A 14492-nucleotide genomic window follows, 5' to 3' on the forward strand; every position below is an offset into this window, starting at 1 on the left:
ACCCATCACCCCCTGTGCTCGCTGCCCTGTGTCCTAACTCGCACCGAGTCCCGCTCACCCATCACCCCCTGTGCTCACTGCCCCCGTGTCCTAACTCACACTGAGTCCCGCTCACCCATCACCCCCTGTGCTCACTGCCCCCGTGTCCTAACTCACACCCAGTCCCGCTCACCCATCACCCCCTGTGCTCGCTGCCCCCGTGTCCTAACTCACACCGAGTCTCACTCACCCATCACCCGCTGTGCTCACTGACCTACATTGGCTCTCGGTTAAGCAACGCTTCAATTTCAAAATTCCCATTATAGATTTCAGATCCCTCCATGGCCCTCGCCCCTCCCTATCTCCGTAATCTCCTCCAGTCCCCCCCCCCCCCCGAGATCTCTGCGCTCCTCTAATTCTGCCCCCTGAGCATCCCTGATTATAATCGCTCCACCATCGGTGGCCGTGCCTTCTGTTGCCTGGGCCCCAAGCTCTGGAACTCCCTCCCTAAACCTCCCCGCCTCTCTCTAGTCTTTTAAGACGCTCCTTAGAACATACCTCATTAACCAAGCTTTTCGTCATCTGTCCTAATTTCTCCTTATGTGGCTTGGTGTCAAATGTATTTATTTTGTCTAATAACACCTCTGTGAAGTGCCTTGGGACATTTTACTAAAGGCGTTATATAAATACAAGTTGTTGTTGTTTACCTTGTGTGATGTGCTGTCAATGGTTACATCAGCTGGATTTATGCTCCTCGTAGAACTTCACAGGAAACCAGCAAATCAAAAAAATACGACAATATAACCAAGGGAAATTGTGGTGAGATTGAAATAAAGAAAGACTTGCATTTCTGTAACACCTTTCATGACCACTGCACATCCCAAAGTGCTTTCAACCAATGAAGTACTTTCGGAGTGTAGTCACTGTTGTAATGTGGGAAACACGGCAGCCAATTTGTGCACAGCAAGCTCCCACACACAGCAATATGATAATGATCAGATAATCTGTTTTTGGTATGTTGATTGAGGGATAGATATTGGACCCAGGACACCGGGGAGAACTCCCCTGCTCTTCTTCGATATAGTGCCACAGGATGTCCACCTGAGAGGGCAGACAGGGTTTAATGTCTCATCCAAAAGACGGCACCTTCGACAGTGCAGCGATCCCTTCCTCAGTACTGCCCCTCTGACAGTGCGGCACTCCCTCAGTACTGCCCCTCCGACAGTGCGGCACTCCCTCAGTACTGCCCCTCCGACAGTGCGGCACTCCCTCAGTACTGCCCCTCCGACAGTGCTGCACTCCCTCAGTATTGCCCCTCGGACATTGCGGCGCTCCCTCAGTACTGCCCCTCCGACAGTGTGGTGCTCCCTCAGTACTGCCCCTCCGACAGTGCGGCGCTCCCTCAGTACTGCCCCTCCGACAGTGTGGTGCTCCCTCAGTACTGCCTCTCCGACAGTGCGGCACTCCCTCAGTACTGCCCCTCCGACAGTGCGGCACTCCCTCAGTACTGCCCCTCCGACAGTGCGGCACTCCCTCAGTACTGCCCCTCCGACAGTGCGGCACTCCCTCAGTACTGCCCCTCCGACAGTGCGGCACTCCCTCAGTACTGCAGTGGGAGTGTCAGCCTGGATTTTGTGCTCAAGTCCCTGGAGTGAGACTTGAACCCACAACCTTGAGATCCAGAGGCATGAAATCGACCCACTGAGTTACCAATGGGGAATAAATAGTGGATAGAAGCAATGTACTTCTTCGGGTGTGGTGGGGAGGGGGCGGAGAGAATGACCATAAAATCGGCCCCACACACACCCCCCACTCTGGTTTGTGCGTGATTGAGGGATAGATATTGGACCCAGGACACCGGGGAGAACTCCCCTGCTCTTCTTCGATATAGTGCCACAGGATGTCCACCTGAGAGGGCAGACAGGGTTTAATGTCTCATCCAAAAGACGGCACCTTCGACAGTGCAGCGATCCCTTCCTCAGTACTGCCCCTCTGACAGTGCGGCACTCCCTCAGTACTGCCCCTCCGACAGTGCGGCACTCCCTCAGTACTGCCCCTCCGACAGTGCTGCACTCCCTCAGTATTGCCCCTCGGACATTGCGGCGCTCCCTCAGTACTGCCCCTCCGACAGTGTGGTGCTCCCTCAGTACTGCCCCTCCGACAGTGCGGCGCTCCCTCAGTACTGCCCCTCCGACAGTGTGGTGCTCCCTCAGTACTGCCTCTCCGACAGTGCGGCACTCCCTCAGTACTGCCCCTCCGACAGTGCGGCACTCCCTCAGTACTGCCCCTCCGACAGTGCGGCACTCCCTCAGTACTGCCCCTCCGACAGTGCGGCACTCCCTCAGTACTGCCCCTCCGACAGTGCGGCACTCCCTCAGTACTGCCCCTCCGACAGTGCGGCACTCCCTCAGTACTGCAGTGGGAGTGTCAGCCTGGATTTTGTGCTCAAGTCCCTGGAGTGAGACTTGAACCCACAACCTTGAGACCCAGAGGCATGAAATCGACCCACTGAGTTACCAATGGGGAATAAATAGTGGATAGAAGCAATGTACTTCTTCGGGTGTGGTGGGGAGGGGGCGGAGAGAGAATGACCATAAAATCGGCCCCACACACACCCCCCACTCTGGTTTGTGCGTGTTGCAGCATGAAGCGTGCTCAACGATGAGTATTGGCATGAGGCAGCTGCGAGCTTCAGCCGGGTCACTGTCACAGACTCAGCAAAGTTACTGACAATCATAGTTTCTGAAAAGTCATTTGAAATCCCAGGCCTGGCACCAAACGTTTCATTAATGTGTCGGGACTTTATAAGCAGGGTCGTAATCAGGCACAAAATAATGAATCATTCGTTTCATAGGCTTAATTCTGGAAAAGCCACTAGCCTCGACACTGTGTGTGTCTGATTCCCAGCGCTCCCTCTCAGACAGTCAGGACGTGAATGTCGTTGTCGGGGGACACCTGGTCACCCCCACCACTTCAGCAGAAGAGGGGCAGGGGAGCGGGAGGAGGCCATTCAGCCCCTCGAGCCTGCTCCGCCTTGCTGCCAGATCGCGGCTGACACGTGCCTTGGCTCCATCTACCCGAGCAGCTCCTGCACTGATCTGAGACGCCTCGATGAGCTCTCGCCCCTCAATCTTCTACACTCCAGGGTGCGCAGGCCTCGCCTGTGGAACCTATCCTCGGAATTTAACCCTTTCGGCCCCGCCCGGGAGAGACGTGGAAATGCTAGTGATGAAGACGAAGCGACGGTTACGCTGGATTCGGTCTCCCGCCCGCTGACGCAAAACATCGTGACAGCTCCAGTGGAACTTTATCCGCCCTGTATCCTGGATTGTAAGGTTCGGTCGCGCCCAGTGTTCCCGCGAAGGTGCGCGCGTGCTCGGCAGCGCAGTAATCGGCACGGTCCCACCTAGGCCGCTCGCTGGCTTGTCCGCTGTAAACGCCGTACAGGCCCAGAAATTTAAAGGGACCACGCGTTAAATTATAACATTCTGAGGGGGATCAACAGCATGGATGCAGGGAGGATGTTCCCCCGGGCTGGGGAGTCTAGAACCAGGGGTCACAGTCTCAGGATAAGGGGTCGGCCATTTAAGACTGGGATGAGGAGGAATTTCTTCACTCAGAGGGTGGTGAATCTTTGGAATTCTCTGCCCCAGAGGGCTGTGGAGGCTCAGTCTTTGAGTATATTCAAGGCCGAGATCGATAGATTTTTGGACTCTGGGGGAATCGAGGGATATGGGGATCGGGTGGGAAAGTGGAGTTGAGGTCGAAGATCAGCCGTGATCTCTGTTAATGGCAGAGCAGGTTCGAGGGGCCGAATGGCCGACTCCTGCTCCTAATTCTTATGTTCTTATATAACTACAGGTTAGAATCCGTCCTTATGATGTTGTCCAAGCTCATGAGAATGATAGCGAATCAGAGGGCGCTGTGACATTTCATAAATAACAACCTGCTTATTTCATTGGTGCAAATCATTTCACTGGCGGGCTCTCAATTTCACGATTGAAAAATCCCATGATTTTCTCACGACACAGAATTGACATTAGAACTGAATGTTTATTGAGCCTTGATTGGGCTTGGCTTCAATGAGAGGGTCTTCTTGCAGTAAAGAAAGAATTTGCAGTTCTTGATTTCAGGGCGTCCCAAAGCCTTTTCCGGCCAACGAAGTACTTTTGGAGTGTAGTCACTGTTGTAATGTGGGAAACACGGCAGTCAATTTGCACACAGCAAGCTCCCACACACAGGAATGTGATAATGATCAGATAATCTGTTTTTAGTGATGTTGGTTGAGGGATAAATATTGGCCCCAGGACACCGGGTAGAACTCCCCCGCTCTTCTTCGAAATAGTGCCATGAGATCGTTTATCTCCACCTGAGAGAGCAGATGGGGCCTCGGTTTAACGTCTCATCCGAAAGGTGGCACCTCTGACAGTGCAGCGCTCCCTCAGTACTGCCCCTCCGACAGTGCGGCGCTCCCTCAGTACTGCCCCTCCGACAGTGCGGCACTCCCTCAGTACTGCCCCTCCGACAGTGCGGCGCTCCCTCAGTACTGCCCCTCCGACAGTGCGGCACTCCCTCAGTACTGTCCCTCCGACAGTGCAGCACTCCCTCAGTACTGGCCACGACCGACGGGCTGTACAGGCTCATGGCCGCATTGGTGAGCAGCTGAACCCGTGGGCACGCCCCTCTCGCTTCCCCCCTCAGCTGCAGTTTGGGGAATTGAAACAAGAAGTGCTTTTGTTGTTAGACCTGCTGCTGCTGTTAAACAAAAATACTGCTAATAAATTTTAAATAATATTTGCATTGTGAGTCATGGTGCTAAACACTGAGCTTTGTCTCTTTGTCACATCATTAAAATTTGATTTTTAAAGCAAGGAATGGAGTAATTGGGAATTTAGTGCGGGAAATAAGGAAACAGTCCCAGTCCTGTTGTTGAATAAATTATACAAATGAGACATGGGTGACGAAAGAGAGAATAATTGTTCCCTAGTGTGATTGCAAGGCAGGAAGCTTGACTGGTAAATAACCATGATTTGAATAAAGGAATCAATTTTTGCATCAATCACTCTTATTTTATTATATAAATGTTCTGCCCATGTCGTCAGTGGTGGCTCAGTGGGCAGCACCCTCGCCTCTGGGTCAGAGCTTTGTGGGTTCAAGTGAGCACAAAAATCCAGGCTGACACTCCCAGTGCATTACTGAGAGAGCGCCGCACTGTCGGAGGGGCAGTACTGAGGGAGCACCGCACTGTCGGAGGGGCAGTACTGAGGGAGCACCGCACTGTCGGAGGGGCAGTACTGAGGGAGCGCCGCACTGTCAGAGGGGCAGTACTGAGGGAGCACCGCACTGTCGGAGGGGCTGTACTGAGGGAGCACCGCACTGTCGGAGGGGCAGTACTGAGGGAGCGCCGCACTGTCAGAGGGGCTGTACTGAGGGAGCGCCGCACTGTCGGAGGGGCAGTACTGAGAGAGCGCCGCACTGTCGGAGGGGCAGTACTGAGGGAGCGCCGCACTGTCGGAGGGGCAGTACTGAGGGAGTGCTGCACTGTCGGAGGGACATTACTGAGGGAGTGCCGCACTGTCGAGAGGGCAGTACTGAGGGATCGGTGCACTGTCGGAGGGGCAGTACTGAGGGAGCGCCTCACTGTCGGAGGGGCAGTACTGAGGGAGCGCCGCACTGTCAGAGGGGCAGTACTGAGGGAGTGGTGAATTGTCGGAGGGGCAGTACTGAGGGAGTGCCGCACTGTCAGTGGGGCAGTACTGAGGGAGCGCCGCACTGTCAGAGGGGCAGTACTGAGGGAGTGCCGCACTGTCAGAGGGGCAGTACTGAGGGAGCGCGCACTGTCAGAGGGGCAGTACTGATGGAGCGCCGCACTGTCGGAGGGGCAGTACTGAGGGAGCGCCGCACTGTCGGAGGGGCAGTACTGAGGGAGCACTGCACTGTCGGAACTTGTGACTTTCAGATGGGATGTTAAACCGAGGCTCCGTCTGCTCTCACAGGTGGATGTAAAAGATCGCATGGCACTATTTTGAAGAAGAGCGGGGGAGTTGTCCCCGGTGTCCTGGGGCCAATATTTATTCCGCAATCAACATAACAAAAAAAACAGATTATCTGGTCATTATCACATTGCTGTGTGTGGGAGCTTGCTGTGCTCAAATCGGCTGCTGTGTTTCCCACATTACAACAGTGAATACACTTCAAAAGTACTTCATTGGCTGTAAAGTGCTTTGGGACGTCCTGACTTGGTGAAGGGCGCTATATAGATGCAAGTCTTGTTATTTTAGGGGATGATTTACTGTGAGTTTGAAGTGAGGTGTGCTGAAAGCAGCTGTTGATGTGGAGACTGCAGTGTTTGTCTGATTGTATGTAACGGTGGTTACAGTGGAGGATTAAACCTGCTGCCGCCGTTGCTTGAAGTGTCAAAAAGTGGATTTACAGTTGATTGTACTGAAATATAGGAATAGGAGGAGGCCGTTCAGCCGTTCCATTAGACCCTGGCTGATATGTACCTTAATTCCAATCTTGTTCCCATATCCCTTAATAGCCTTGCCCAACAAAAATCTATCAATCGCACTCTTGGCTGACTCTCACATTCTACCCGACGTAAACTTCAGCTCATCCAAAACTCACTGCCCCGTGTCCTAACTCGCACCCAGTCCCGTTCACCCATCACCCCCCGTGTCCTAACTCACACCCAGTCCCGTTCACCCATCACCCCCGTGTCCTAACTCACACCCAGTCCCGTTCACCCATCACCCCCCGTGTCCTAACTCACACCGAGTCCCGTTCACCCATCACCCCCTGTGCTCACTGCCCCGTGTCCTAACTCGCACCGAGTCCCGCTCACCCATCACCCCCTGTGCTCGCTGCTCCGTGTCCTAACTCGCACCCAGTCCCGCTCACCCATCACCCCCTGTGCTCGCTACCCTGTGTCCTAACTCGCACCGAGTCCCGCTCACCCATCACCCCCTGTGCTCACTGCCCCGTGTCCTAACTCGCACCGAGTCCGCTCACCCATCACCCCCTGTGCTCACTGCCCCGTGTCCTAACTCGCACCGAGTCCCACTCACCCATCACCCCCTGTGCTCACTGCCCCGTGTCCTAACTCACACCGAGTCCCGCTCACCCATCACCCCCTGTGCTCGCTGCCCTGTGTCCTAACTCACACCCAGTCCCACTCACCCATCACCCCCTGTGCTCACTGACCCGTGTCCTAACTCACACCGAGTCCCACTCACCCATCACCCCCTGTGCTCACTGACCTACATTGGCTCCCAGTACGGCAACGCCTCGATTTCAAAATTCTCATCCATGTTTTCAAATCGCTCCATGGCCTCGCCCCTCCCTATCTCTGTAATCTCCTCCAGTCCCACAACCCCCCGAGATCCCTGTGTTCCTCCAATTCTGCCCTCTTGAGCATCGCTGATTGTAATCGCTCCACCATTGGTGGCCGTGCCTTCTGTTGCCTGGGCCCCAAGTTCTGGAACTCCCTCCCTAAACCTCTCCACCTCTCTACCTCTCTCTCCTCCTTTAAGAAGATCCTTAAAATCTGCCTCTTTGACCATGGTTTTGGTCACCTGTCCCAATATCTCATTATGTGGCTCGGGGTCAACTTTTGTTTGATCACCATCACCATAAGGGAAGTCCTGCTACAGCTATGTAAGGTATTGGTGAGGCCACACCTGGAATACTGCGTGCAGTTTTGTTTTCCATATTTACGAAAGGATATACTTGCTTTGGAGGCAGTTCAGAGAAGGTTCACTCGGTTGATTCCGGGGTTGAGGGGTTTGACTTATGAGGAAAGGTTGAGTAGGTTGGGCCTCTACTCATTGGAATTCAGAAGAATGAGAGGTGATCTTATCGAAACGTATAAGATTATGAGGGGGCTTGACAAGGTGGATGCAGAGAGGATATTTTCACTGATGGGGGAGACTAGAACTAGGGGGCATAATCTTAGAATAAGGGGCCGCTCATTTAAAACTGAGATGAGGAGGAATTTCTTCTCTCAGAGGGTTGTAAATCTGTGGAATTTGCTGCCTCAGAGAGCTGTGGAGGCTGGGTCATTGAATAAATTTAAGACAGAAATAGGCAGTTTCTTAAACGATAAGGGGATAAGGGGTTATGGGCAGGGAAGTGGACCTGAGTCCATGATCGGATCAGCCATGATCGTATTACATGGTGGAACAGGCTCGAGGGGCTGTATGGCCGACTCCTGCTTCTATTTCTTGTTCTTATGCTTTTATAGGCAGTTCCTCGAACCAGGATGACTTGCTCCCACACCAAAAGGGATGAGTTTGCAGATGTTTCAATGAAGGACCCTGTTATGTATGAATAAAGAGTCAGACTGAACACTGTGAGCTCAAAGTAAAGTGTGACCTTCGTCTTTTATTGCCAGTCTCCAGAGTGCCTCTCCAACCTGTGAGGCCTCCTTAAATACCTGTGCTCCCAAGAGATTGTGGGATCCCTTGGGACTTCAGGGAATGAGCCCTCTGGTGGCTACACAAGGTATTTACAGGTTTACATATATAACAGACCTGATGTTCCAGTCCTGAACTCCAGAGGAGGAAGATACCTGTGGGTGGATTTTTTTTAACGTGGGGTGACCGTTGCACACCAGCCACCACACGGGGCTTGACAGAGCGAGGTCTTGGTCCAGTGGCAAGGGTTAACCAGGACGACTGGAGACCAGCTCTGCTGCACGGACCCAGTGTTCACACATATCGCAGTGTGGGCTGGGCCCGTGCTGCCCCTGGGCCCTCGCCTCTCCTGGGCCCCGTACCCTCATTCGCCGCACCTCCACCGCGACCTTCCCGCTCCTCCACTGTGCCTGAGCCCCACCGATGTTCCTGCCCGCGCTCTAACCTGGGCCTTGATGACGTCACCTCGTCGCCCTCCCTTCAAAGTCGTCGCTCAGTTGGACACCTAGCACTGGAATCTGCAGTGGCATGCTCCAGCTCTCGTACTCCCGACCTGCGGTGGTGTTCCCTCGCATGTTCAGTTGGTGAGGTCGGGGGTAGATTCCGCAGGTGAGGGAGGATCCCTATAGGGATTCTGTGCCTCAACCACACACGTCGTTCCTTTAGGACCCTTACTTCAGGATAGGGGTGGCCATACCCTTATCGAGGCTTGTGTGGAAGGGCAGCGGCAAATCGACACAAGGTCCGCCGGGCAAATGAAGATTGAGGTGGTCCTGGAGGAAGGGGATTCCCCTCTTCAGAGACACTACCCCATCTCCCCAGATGCACGAGACGCAGTTACTGAACATTCAGCGATGAAGGCATTGGGAGAAGCTTGCTCAGAAGCATTTAAAATTTCTGCAGCAACGGGCTGTCTCAGAACTGATGAGATGTTCAGTGAAAAGCTCAAATGTGGGAGTTATAAACATGACCTTAAAGGATGTGAAATAGAGGTTGGAGTGTGGCAAATGTCAGGAGAGAAAATGACAGCAGTTCCAAGGGTGATCTGAGCGAAGAACAGGAACTCTCGACTGACTATTCAGCATTTCCGTCATTCTTAAATCTATGTCGTTACATCGAAGAGCGAGAGTACCTGGCCCCTGCACCATCATGGGCCATCCCGACCAGTCCTGTATCCCAGTGTTATAGTGACAGACCTGTACCCACCAGTACTGTACCCCAGTGTTATAGTGACAGACCTGTACCCACCAGTACAGTACTCCAGTGTTATACACTGACAGACCTGTACCCACCAGTACTGTACCCCAGTGTTATACAGTGACAGACCTGTACCCACCAGTACAGTACTCCAGTGTTATACAGTGACAGACCTATACCCACCAGTACTGTACCCCAGTGTTATACACTGACAGACCTGTACCCACCAGTACAGTACCCCAGTGTTATACAGTGACAGTCCTGTACCCACCAGTACTGTACCCCAGTGTTATACAGTGACAGACCTGTACCCACCAGTACTGTACCCCAGTGTTATACAGTGACAGACCTGTACCCACCAGTACAGTACTCCAGTGTTATACAGTGACAGACCTATACCCACCAGTACTGTACCCCAGTGTTATACACTGACAGACCTGTACCCACCAGTACTGTACCCCAGTGTTATACAGTGACAGTCCTGTACCCACCAGTACAGTACGCCAGTGTTATACAGTGACAGACCTATACCCACCAGTACTGTACCCCAGTGTTATACACTGACAGACCTGTACCCACCAGTACAGTACCCCAGTGTTATACAGTGACAGTCCTGTACCCACCAGTACTGTACCCCAGTGTTATACAGTGACAGACCTGTACCCACCAGTACAGTACTCCAGTGTTATACAGTGACAGACCTGTACCCACCAGTACTGTACCCCAGTGTTATACAGTGACAGACCTGTACCCACCAGTACTGTACCCCCGTGTTATACAGTGACAGACCTGTACCCACCAGTACTGTACCCCAGTGTTATACAGTGACAGACCTGTACCCACCAGTACTGTACCCCAGTGTTATACAGTGACAGACCTGTACCCACCAGTACAGTACTCCAGTGTTATACAGTGACAGACCTGTACCCACCAGTACTGTACCCCAGTGTTATACAGTGACAGACCTGTACCCACCAGTACTGTACCCCAGTGTTATACAATGACAGACCTGTACCCACCAGTACTGTACCCCAGTGTTATACAGTAACAGACCTGTACCCACCAGTACTGTACCCCAGTGTTATAGTGACAGACCTGTACCCACCAGTACTGTACCCCAGTGTTATACAGTGACAGACCTGTATCCACCAGTACTGTACACCAGTGTTATACAGTGACAGACCTGTACCCACCAGTACTGTACCCCAGTGTTATACAGTGACAGACCTGTACCCACCAGTACTGTACCCCAGTGTTATACAGTGACAGACCTGTACCCACCAGTACTGTACCCCAGTGTTATACAGTGACAGACCTGTACCCACCAGTACTGTACCCCAGTGTTATACAGTGACAGACCTGTACCCACCAGTACTGTACCCCAGTGTTATACAGTGACAGAGCTGTACCCAACAGTACTGTACCCCAGTGTTATACAGTGACAGACCTGTACCCACCAGTCCTGTACCCCAGTGTTATAGTGACAGACCTGTACCCACCAGTCCTGTATCCCAGTGTTATAGTGACAGACGTGTACCCACCAGTACTGTACCCCAGTGTTATACAGTGACAGACCTGTACCCACCAGTACTGTACACCAGTGTTATACACTGACAGACCTGTACCCACCAGTACTGTACCCCAGTGTTATACAGTGACAGACCTGTACCCACCAGTACTGTACCCCAGTGTTATACAGTGACAGACCTGTACCCACCAGTACTGTACCCCAGTGTTATACAGTGACAGACCTGTACCCACCAGTACTGTACCCCAGTGTTATACAGTGACAGAGCTGTACCCAACAGTACTGTACCCCAGTGTTTGACAGACCTGTACCCACCAGTACTGTACCCCAGTGTTATAGTGACAGACCTGTACCCACCAGTACTGTACCCCAGTGTTATACAGTGACAGACCTGTACCCACCAGTACTGTACCCCAGTGTTATAGTGACAGACCTGTACCCACCAGTACTGCACCCCAGTGTTATAGTGACAGACCTGTACCCACCAGTACTGTACCCCAGTGTTATACAGTGACTGACCTGTACCCACCAGTACTGTACCCCAGTGTTATACAGTGACAGACCTGTACCCAGCAGTAATGTACCCCAGTGTTATACAGTGACAGACCTGTACCCACCAGTACTGTACCCCAGTGTTATAGTGACAGACCTGTACCCACCAGTACTGTACCCCAGTGTTATACAGTGACTGACCTGTACCCACCAGTACTGTACCCCAGTGTTATACAGTGACAGACCTGTACCCACCAGTACGGTACCCCAGCGTTATAGTGACAGACCTGTACCCACCAGTACTGTACCCCAGTGTTATACAGTGACAGACCTGTACCCACCAGTACTGTACCCCAGTGTTATACAGTGACAGACCTGTACCCACCAGTACAGTACCCCAGTGTTGTACAGTGACAGAGCTGTACCCAACAGTACTGTACCCCAGTGTTTGACAGACCTGTACCCACCAGTACTGTACCCCAGTGTTATAGTGACAGACCTGTACCCACCAGTACTGTACCCCAGTGTTATACAGTGACAGACCTGTACCCACCAGTACTGTACCCCAGTGTTATACAGTGACAGACCTGTACCCACCAGTACTGTACCCCAGTGTTATACAGTGACAGACCTGTACCCACCAGTACTGTACCCCAGTGTTATAGTGACAGACCTGTACCCACCAGTACTGTACCCCAGTGTTATACAGTGACTGACCTGTACCCACCAGTACTGTACCCCAGTGTTATACAGTGACAGACCTGTACCCACCAGTACTGTACCCCAGTGTTATACAGTGACAGACCTGTACCCACCAGTACTGTACCCCAGTGTTATACAGTGACAGACCTGTACCCACCAGTACTGTACCTGGTAGATCTCTTAATTTCCAATGAAATACGAACTCTGATTGTAGTTTTAACTTTTTAATCTTGGCAGAGAGCAACACACTGCTGGCTGATTGCCAGTTTCTTTGTCTTACTGAGACACATGGTCAAAATGGCTGTATTTTATACTGGGTTCAATTTGCAGAAAAGAACTCGCCTTCTTTGACCTTATTGGCTCAATCAATATTCTTTTAACGTTTTAATTGGCTCGCTACCCAAGGTCCGAAAATGTCAAGTTGATTGATGAGTTAATGCAACATGCCGAACTGCATGTAGCAGCCTTGACTTGGGGGTCTGTGAATTTTCATAGTCTGTCTAAATGAGCCTGTTTGAATACTCTATCAATCCCCCCTTTGATTCTTTCACAAACTGAATCATAAAACATCAGGTATCACTGGTTAAACATTCTACAAAATAATTTCATACATGTTAATAGAGTTTCCTTCTAAAATTTGTTGATGTGTTTCGCCACATGTCCGAACTAGTATCTTCCACACAAATTTACACCAACCCGAGTTCCATCGTGGCCACAATGGAAGTCTGGTTTTAGTAGGTTAATTAACCTTATTCCAATTTAATCCAAATCAATATCTTAATTCAACCAGTAAACCACCTTTCCTTAAGCATAACATACCCCTGTGCCACGTACAGAGGGTCTGCTGGGACCTGCAAGGTGTCTCACCTGTGGGACAGCAGCTACAGCCGCCTGGTCGCAACAACATTTAATCAACATAAACAAACAATATAAAAGTAAAACAATTACAACAAATAGAATTAAACCTTCCACCAATGAAGTTCCTATTGAACCTAGCCATTCAGTGGCTCCACTCCACAAAGTGAATGATGGGGTTTGCTTAAGTTTTTCTACCTCCTTTTGGATATACTCCGCTAAGTGGGTCATTTCTTCAGAGCTATCTGGGATATACGGGCAACACTCAGTTCCGAGTAGGGCGCAAGTACCTCCCTTTTCAGCCAGGATGTAATCAAGGGCCAGTCTATTCTGTAGGGCTACTGTGCGGATTGCTACCATTTCTGCATTATCCACTCAGCCATTTCCGAGATATTCAAGGGAACTGGCCTCAAGGGAATCCCTCCCTTTGAGTGAATAGGAATATGCGCACACACCCAACAACTAGAAATGTTACCTTGTTTGGCATAAATGTATGACATATATAAAAAGGTATTTACATGTAATTCCCTTGCTACCCTACTATTTCCCTTTGGTGCAGAGGGTCGGCTAGTAAGAAGTAGGCTTATGCCTAGAATACCTACAATCAATAATACAGTAAATTTATACATTTTCGCAAAAAGTAATTGTTCTTATTAGATTTCAGCTTCAGTTACGGGTGCTCGTTTAACGTGTGAAGCGTGGATCCAGGCTTTCTTTCCTTGGACTTTAACAGCTGCCTGGGTGGTCAATAACACTTGATAAGGTCCCTCCCACTTGGCACCCAAAGGTTTTTTATGCAACTTTTTCACATACACCCAGACTCCCGGGATGATGTTGTGTCCTCCTTCGGGTGGATTACCCCAAGCTGCCGATACCTGTCGGGAAACAGAACTAATAGCATTGGTTAGGTTCTGACAGTATGATAACAAAGTGTCACTCATTAAGTGAACATCAGCTTTCCGTAAATCGATAGTTCCTGGCAGCGACATGGGTCTTCCTGTTATAATTTCAAATGGGCTTAGACCTGTAGTTCTGTTTGGGGTTGCCCTAATGCTACATAGCACTATTGGTAGTGCCTGGGGCCATGGTGTTCCTTCTTGGTGATTTGTGTTTTGTCGATGCTGGCTTTATGTCCTTTCAGCCGAAGGTGATCCAGCAAAGCTCGTAAATCTTGTTCATGCTGTTCTTCCGTGTTTGAAGCTAGCAGGATATCGTCTACATATTGTTGGGGTAAGCATGTTAATTCCGCCCGTGTCTAAAAGATAGTCCACATCCTTATCGCCCACCCTCACAGTTATATATAGCCCATCTCCCCTTTGTTGTAT

At 51.2% G+C, this 14492-nt stretch overlaps 1 protein-coding gene across 1 annotated transcript in view; it reads left to right on the plus strand.

The window, feature by feature from the left end:
• LOC139250906 (B-cell scaffold protein with ankyrin repeats-like) overlaps positions 1-14492 on the plus strand; it is a 310021-nt gene that overhangs the window by 5807 nt on the left and 289722 nt on the right. The gene's annotated exons all lie outside the window — the stretch shown is intronic.

Source organism: Pristiophorus japonicus, chromosome 2, assembly GCF_044704955.1.
Source record: "Pristiophorus japonicus isolate sPriJap1 chromosome 2, sPriJap1.hap1, whole genome shotgun sequence".
NCBI lineage: Eukaryota > Metazoa > Chordata > Chondrichthyes > Pristiophoridae > Pristiophorus > Pristiophorus japonicus.